General features: G+C 33.4%; 1 pseudogene; it reads left to right on the top strand.

Moving 5' to 3' along the window:
* The window catches only part of LOC137021848 (inter-alpha-trypsin inhibitor heavy chain H3-like), a 30,150-nt pseudogene continuing 24,150 nt past the window's right edge, over window positions 1–6,000 (top strand).

The raw sequence follows: 6,000 nt of genomic DNA, 5'->3' as shown, positions 1-6,000 counted from the left end.
TAAAGGACAAGAGAAAGAGGATGAAGAGAAAGAAGCTCTCAAACTCTCTCTGAAATACCAGTTTGTCACCCCCCTCACCTCTATGGTCGTCACTAAGCCACAGGAAGATGAAGTGGAAGTTGCTGACAAACCCAAAGAGGGAAAAGAGGATCCCAGACCTCCAGGTGAGAACTGAGCTGTTTTACAAACCTTGTAAATGAAAGTGTGCAAATATTTGACCTTTAACAAAAGAGTAAGGTCTATTTTATGCAGCAAAATAAACACAGTGACGGTGACGGCAGCAATATGAAAAGTTATGTATTAATGTATTAATTAAGCTTTGCATCAATGTTGTGCATCCTAACATGTATCTGAACTTGAATAGATTCAGCTACTGTATTTATGCATGTATTACATGTATTTATATTTATACTCAAGGGGGTTCAAAGTCATAGATCACTTGTGAAATAGTTTTAGTTAATTACTGTACAGTTTATTTCATTACAAAATATATTATCAGCATAACAGTTTGACAACAAAACGTGAATTGACATGAATTTCAGTGTGTCTCCTTTTGTCAAAAATGAGTGCAGAATCTTAAATATTCTTCTTCATTTTCTGTCATAACATTGATTTTTTTTTAGAATGTTCAAAATTATAAACTTTGTTTCCAGGTTTAAATAAAAGAAAATCACAAATTTTCACAGTTTTGGTCTTGGACTTGTTGCCCACTATATACTGTGAATAACACTTTTCTTTTTTAATCAGTAATGGGTTCACGTCCTTCATCTCAGAAACCTATTGCATGTATGTAAAAAATGGTGAACTAAAAGTTAATTTACTCAAACTATTGCAGAGAATTTAAAGCTGCGATGAAATGAAAGTACCGTTATTTTCTTCTGTATTGTGATGCACATCTGAGTGAAACGACTTATCGAAAAATAAAATAAATGTAAAGCAGGGACTTGGTTTGGTAAATCAGTTGTTTATTGGATTTCGAGATGAAATACACCTCTTTTCCATCTACCCAAACTTCCTTTGAACAAAGTGTTGAAGTCATGCATACATCACCAGAGACGTCGAAATAATGAAAAGAAACATATACAAGAATAGATGATTCACAATAAGTTTTATAACATGCATTTAGAAAATAGATAGGGTGAATTATCATTTTATACTGCGTTTAAATATATATTTTCCCCACTTGTTTTATATCCCAGCACCCGATCCGCCCAATCCACCAGATCCACCTGCTGATCATCCAGGTATGCATTTTTTTCTTATTTTTCTAAAAGTTGTCTAATACTTCATTGCCTTATTCTACATGACCATATTCTACATCCCTAATCCTACCCAATACCTAAACTTAACAACTACCTTACTAACTACCAATAAGCAGTAATTAGAAATTTATTGAGGAAATAAATTGAGAAATGATTCTGGATCGATTGTAAGATTTTCCAAATGCATTGCGATTTTCTCTCGAATCGATTCTGAGCTTAGTTTTTAACAGCAGATGGCACTTTGTGCTTTAGAAACAGCCTATAAAATAATGACTCATAAAGTTTGAAAAGGTTGAGGCGAAGTGGGTTGTTTACATTAAAGGTGCCCTCGAATGAAAAATTGCATTTATCTTGGCATAGTCAAATAACAAGAGTTCAGTACATGGAAAAGACATACAATGAGTCTCAAACTCCATTGTTTCCTCCTTCTTATATAAATCTCATTTGTTTAAAAGACCTCCAAAGAACAGGCGAATCTCAACATAACACCGACTGTTACGTAACAGTCGGGGTGTACGCCCCCAATATTTGCATATGCCAGCCCATGTTCCCAACATTATGAAAGGCATTACACAAGGGCAGCCAGTAATGTCTGGATCTGCACAGGTGAATCATCAGACTAGGTAAGCAAACAAGAACAATAGCGAAAAATGGCAGATGAAGCAATAATAACTGACATGATCCATGATATCATGATATTTTTAGTGATATTTGTAAATTGTCAAATATTTCATTAGCATGTTGCTAATGTACTGTTAAATGTGGTTAAAGTTACCATCGTTTCTTACTGTATTCACGGAGACAAGAGCCATCACTATTTTCATTATTAAACACTTGCAGTCTGTATAATTCATAAACACAACTTCATTCTTTATAAATCTCTCCAACAGTGTAGCATTAGCCGTTAGCCACGGAGCACAGCCTCAGATTCATTCAGAATTAATGTAAACAATATAACAGTATACAATACTCACATAATCCGACGCATGCATGCCGCATGCATGACGAACACTTTGTAAAGATCCATTTGAGGGTTATATTAGCTGTGTGAACTTTGTTTATGCACTGTTCAAGGCAAGCGCGAGCTCCGTGGGCGTGGAGCACGAGAATTAAAGGGCCAGTAGCCCTGAATCGGCTCATTTATAATGATGCCCCAAAACAGGCAGTTAAAAAAATGAATTAAAAAAAATCTATGGGGTATTTTGAGCTGAAACTTCACAGACACATTCAGGGGACACCTTAGACTTATATTACATCTTTTTTAAAAAAAGTTCTAGGGCACCTTTAATCTCACATCATAAAAGCATTCTGAGATGCAAGTACGATTAATAACTAACCTAGAATGATATCTGCTGTTACAAACTAAGTACAAAATCGATTCAAGAGAGAATTGAGATGAATTTGGAAAATCTCAGAATCCATCCAACATTTTTCAATTTATTGATACTGTCCCATCCTTTCCCAGCCATTGGTAATCTACTTGCATCAAATTCAAAATACATTTTTATGGACGCAGCCTACTAGATTTTATACAGCGCTGTGATGAATGTTGCAACGCAGGGTGTGCCTAAGCTGCCATAGCATTCTTTTCTATTAGAGATATTTTAGATATTGGTAAGCTCTTAAAAGTAGATTTTGGGTTAATATGACTAGATAAAAAAAAAACAACAACAACAACATTTGATCGAGTTGAACAGTTATTTAGGGGAAGTTTAAGAGGCTTTTGGTTTTGATAAAGTTTTTATTAATAAAATAAGAGTTTTGTATTGTGAGGTTGAAAGTACTGAGGGTAAATGGTGACTTGTGTGAGTTATTAGACAAGTGTGTACTCTTTATTTTATGTTATAGGCCTACAGTTTAGCAACTGAATCCCTATTTAGAGCAGATTTAAATGGTGTTTGTGGTGTTCTTGAGTAAGCCACTAGAGGGAGCTCTTGTGTGAGAGTGAGAAGGACGAAAAAAGAAGTGAAGTAGTAGTGCATATGATGTGAGTAAATAATAAAAGATACTGAGTTCCAGTCACTGAGCTTGATAAGATTTATTTCGAGGCACTCAACAGTGTTGTTATACAAAATTGTTGGAAATGTTTTTAAAACCTACGCTGATGATATTGTTATTTTTATTAAGGAACAAAGAGATGTGAATAAGATGTCTTAAGATTTTAAATGATTGGTGTTCTCTTCTACAAAAGTAAATTGGACAAAAAGTACGGCCATTGTATACCTGGGGAATGATGTGACAGTGAGAATTTTTTTTTTTAAAGAATAGAAGAAAAGATAATGGAAAATTTTTATTTTCTAAAATGTCTTATAGAGGACATGTGTTAATAATTAGTTACCATGTAATGACCCCCAACCCCAAAAAACCTATGTTAGTTATTCATTTACAGAGCAGAGCAGCAGCTTTTCAGATAAAATTTGCAAAAATTTCTTAATAGTTGTTTAAATGAGAATTGGAACTTGGCAGCTTCCATTATTTTAAAGAATTTTGAAGGTCCAGTTTTAGACAGATCTAAGTTTTGGATGAACCCTAAAAAGTTAACCCCTTTTTTTATTGTAATTAATTTGAAGGGTGGTCACTCTTTAATGTGATGAGGAGTGAGAATACAACCTCCTTATATTGGACTTTACAGGATCCCTTGACTTTTGGCTCACGTATGGTTGTCAAATTAATTTTTTTTTTTTCTTGCCTTGAAGGAACTGCTTATTAAGTCTCATGTCAGAACACTTAGAAGCTTAATTCAAATACAGAAGTATAGTTTTAAGCTAGATTTGGCAGAAAAACTGATGTTAAGATCAACACAAATAACAACTCTGTTGTTGAACAAGTGGAAAGAGGCCATTACGGAAGAAGAATTGAAATTGATAAGTGACTTTGTTAAAGGGTTGAATCAGCCAAAGAATGATGATGTTTTCCAAACCTGACCTTAGTACCCAATTTTGGAATGTGTAATTTTATTTATTTATTTATTTTAAGTGTAAGATTTTTATTAGGAAGAGAGAGAGTATCTGGAAAAGCAATATATAAATGTTGTGTTAAAGTGTTTAACAAAAATAATCTGGATGGTAAAATATGCACACCATGGCACAATGTGTTACACTTGAGTGAACATGTAAGACCTGAATGGGGAGCACTCTATAAGTCACCATTACATAAAAAAACAGGGGACTTACTATGGAGAATTTTGAATGGAACTATAGCTGTCAATGCTTTTGATTCAGTGATAAATCGAGAGGTAAATCAGCAATGTCCTTGTTGTTTGCAAAGAGAAACAGTTTTTCACACTTTCATGTATTGTACAAGGTTGAGACCATACAATTATTTATTTATTTATTTGTTATTTAACACAATTTATTTCGATGTTTTGATGAAGTGTTTTTATTTGTGGTTTTAAATTTTCACTGAAACATTTTCATGAATGTCAGTTTAATTTTTAATGACAATCTATGCAAGTAGAAAAAATAAGTTTAAAAGGAATTCTGATACAGATTTAATAATGCTTTTCAATATTGGTGAAATTCAGAATTTAAATTGATTTCTGATATTATAAAGCAACAGAAAATCTGATTTTAAACTAATATGGTGTAGTCCTTTGGTGTTAAAATATAATCTTAATGTTACTTGTATTGTTGTTGTGCAGTTTGCAAATAAAATGTATTTTAAAATTCTCTGTTTTATTTAGTATTTCAAAGTTGGTTGCTTATATTGCTTATAGTTGCTTATAACACTTTACATGTTTGTATAGCCTATGTATGTATAGGTTTCTACCATATAAGGACATGTTTAAAAGGGGCAGTGTCTGTGTCCTAACCAATAGTGGCTTCATTACAGTTGTTAGTTGTCTTTTTTGATTTCTTCTCAGATCACCATGGACAAAGCTGCACTGAGACTAACTTTGTTTGGCCTTCTGTTCACTTGTGTCAACTTGGCTGCTAAGAAGGTAAATCAACAGCTTACAAACAAAAAGTGCATTTGGGAAAAATACTTGATTTCTCAATATTCTTGACTTACAAGCTGTTATTCTCCACTAGTATATATTAAATTATAAAGAATTTAGTACACCGCTTGGCCAAAAAAGTCGCTTGGATTTGGATTTTAAGAGTAAATACTTAAGAGTCTATGGATGGATCATTATTACAGCGATTATTATTTTACTAGCATGTTATATGTTTGGCATAGGTTCTTCTAACCCTAAAAGATGGAGTGTGTAGCTTTTCATTTCATAAACAACTATGTATTAAGATGTATCATGGCCATATTCCAGGATGACAATGTCAGGATTCATCAGGCTCAAATTGTGAAAGAATTGGGAGGGAGCTTGAAGAATCATTTTCACACATGAATTGGCACTGACCTTAACCTCAGTGTAAGATTTTGGGATGTGCTGGAGGAGACTTTAAAGAGAGCTCACCTCTTGCATTGTCAATACAAGATCTTGACCAAAAAAACACCTCTGAAACCACCGTGAAAATCATTCTTCATGCTCACTGAACCATTCTTTCACAATTTTAACCCTGGTGAATCTTGACATTGTCATCCTGGAATATGGCCATGATGTGTCTTTCTATGGTTGTTGTAAATGAAAAGCTACACACTCCGTCTTTGTGGGTTAAAAGAAACGTTGCCAAACATATAACATGCTAGAAACATAATAATCACTGCAATAATTATCCATTCATATATTAAGTATATAATTCATAGTATTTGTCTATTAAAATCCAATTTTTTTTTATTTTTT

The sequence above is a fragment of the Chanodichthys erythropterus genome, chromosome 6 (genome assembly GCF_024489055.1).
Source record: "Chanodichthys erythropterus isolate Z2021 chromosome 6, ASM2448905v1, whole genome shotgun sequence".
Lineage (NCBI taxonomy): Eukaryota > Metazoa > Chordata > Actinopteri > Cypriniformes > Xenocyprididae > Chanodichthys > Chanodichthys erythropterus.
Note: the sequence above shows the minus strand (reverse complement) of the source record. Positions and strands in the feature narration are given on the sequence as shown.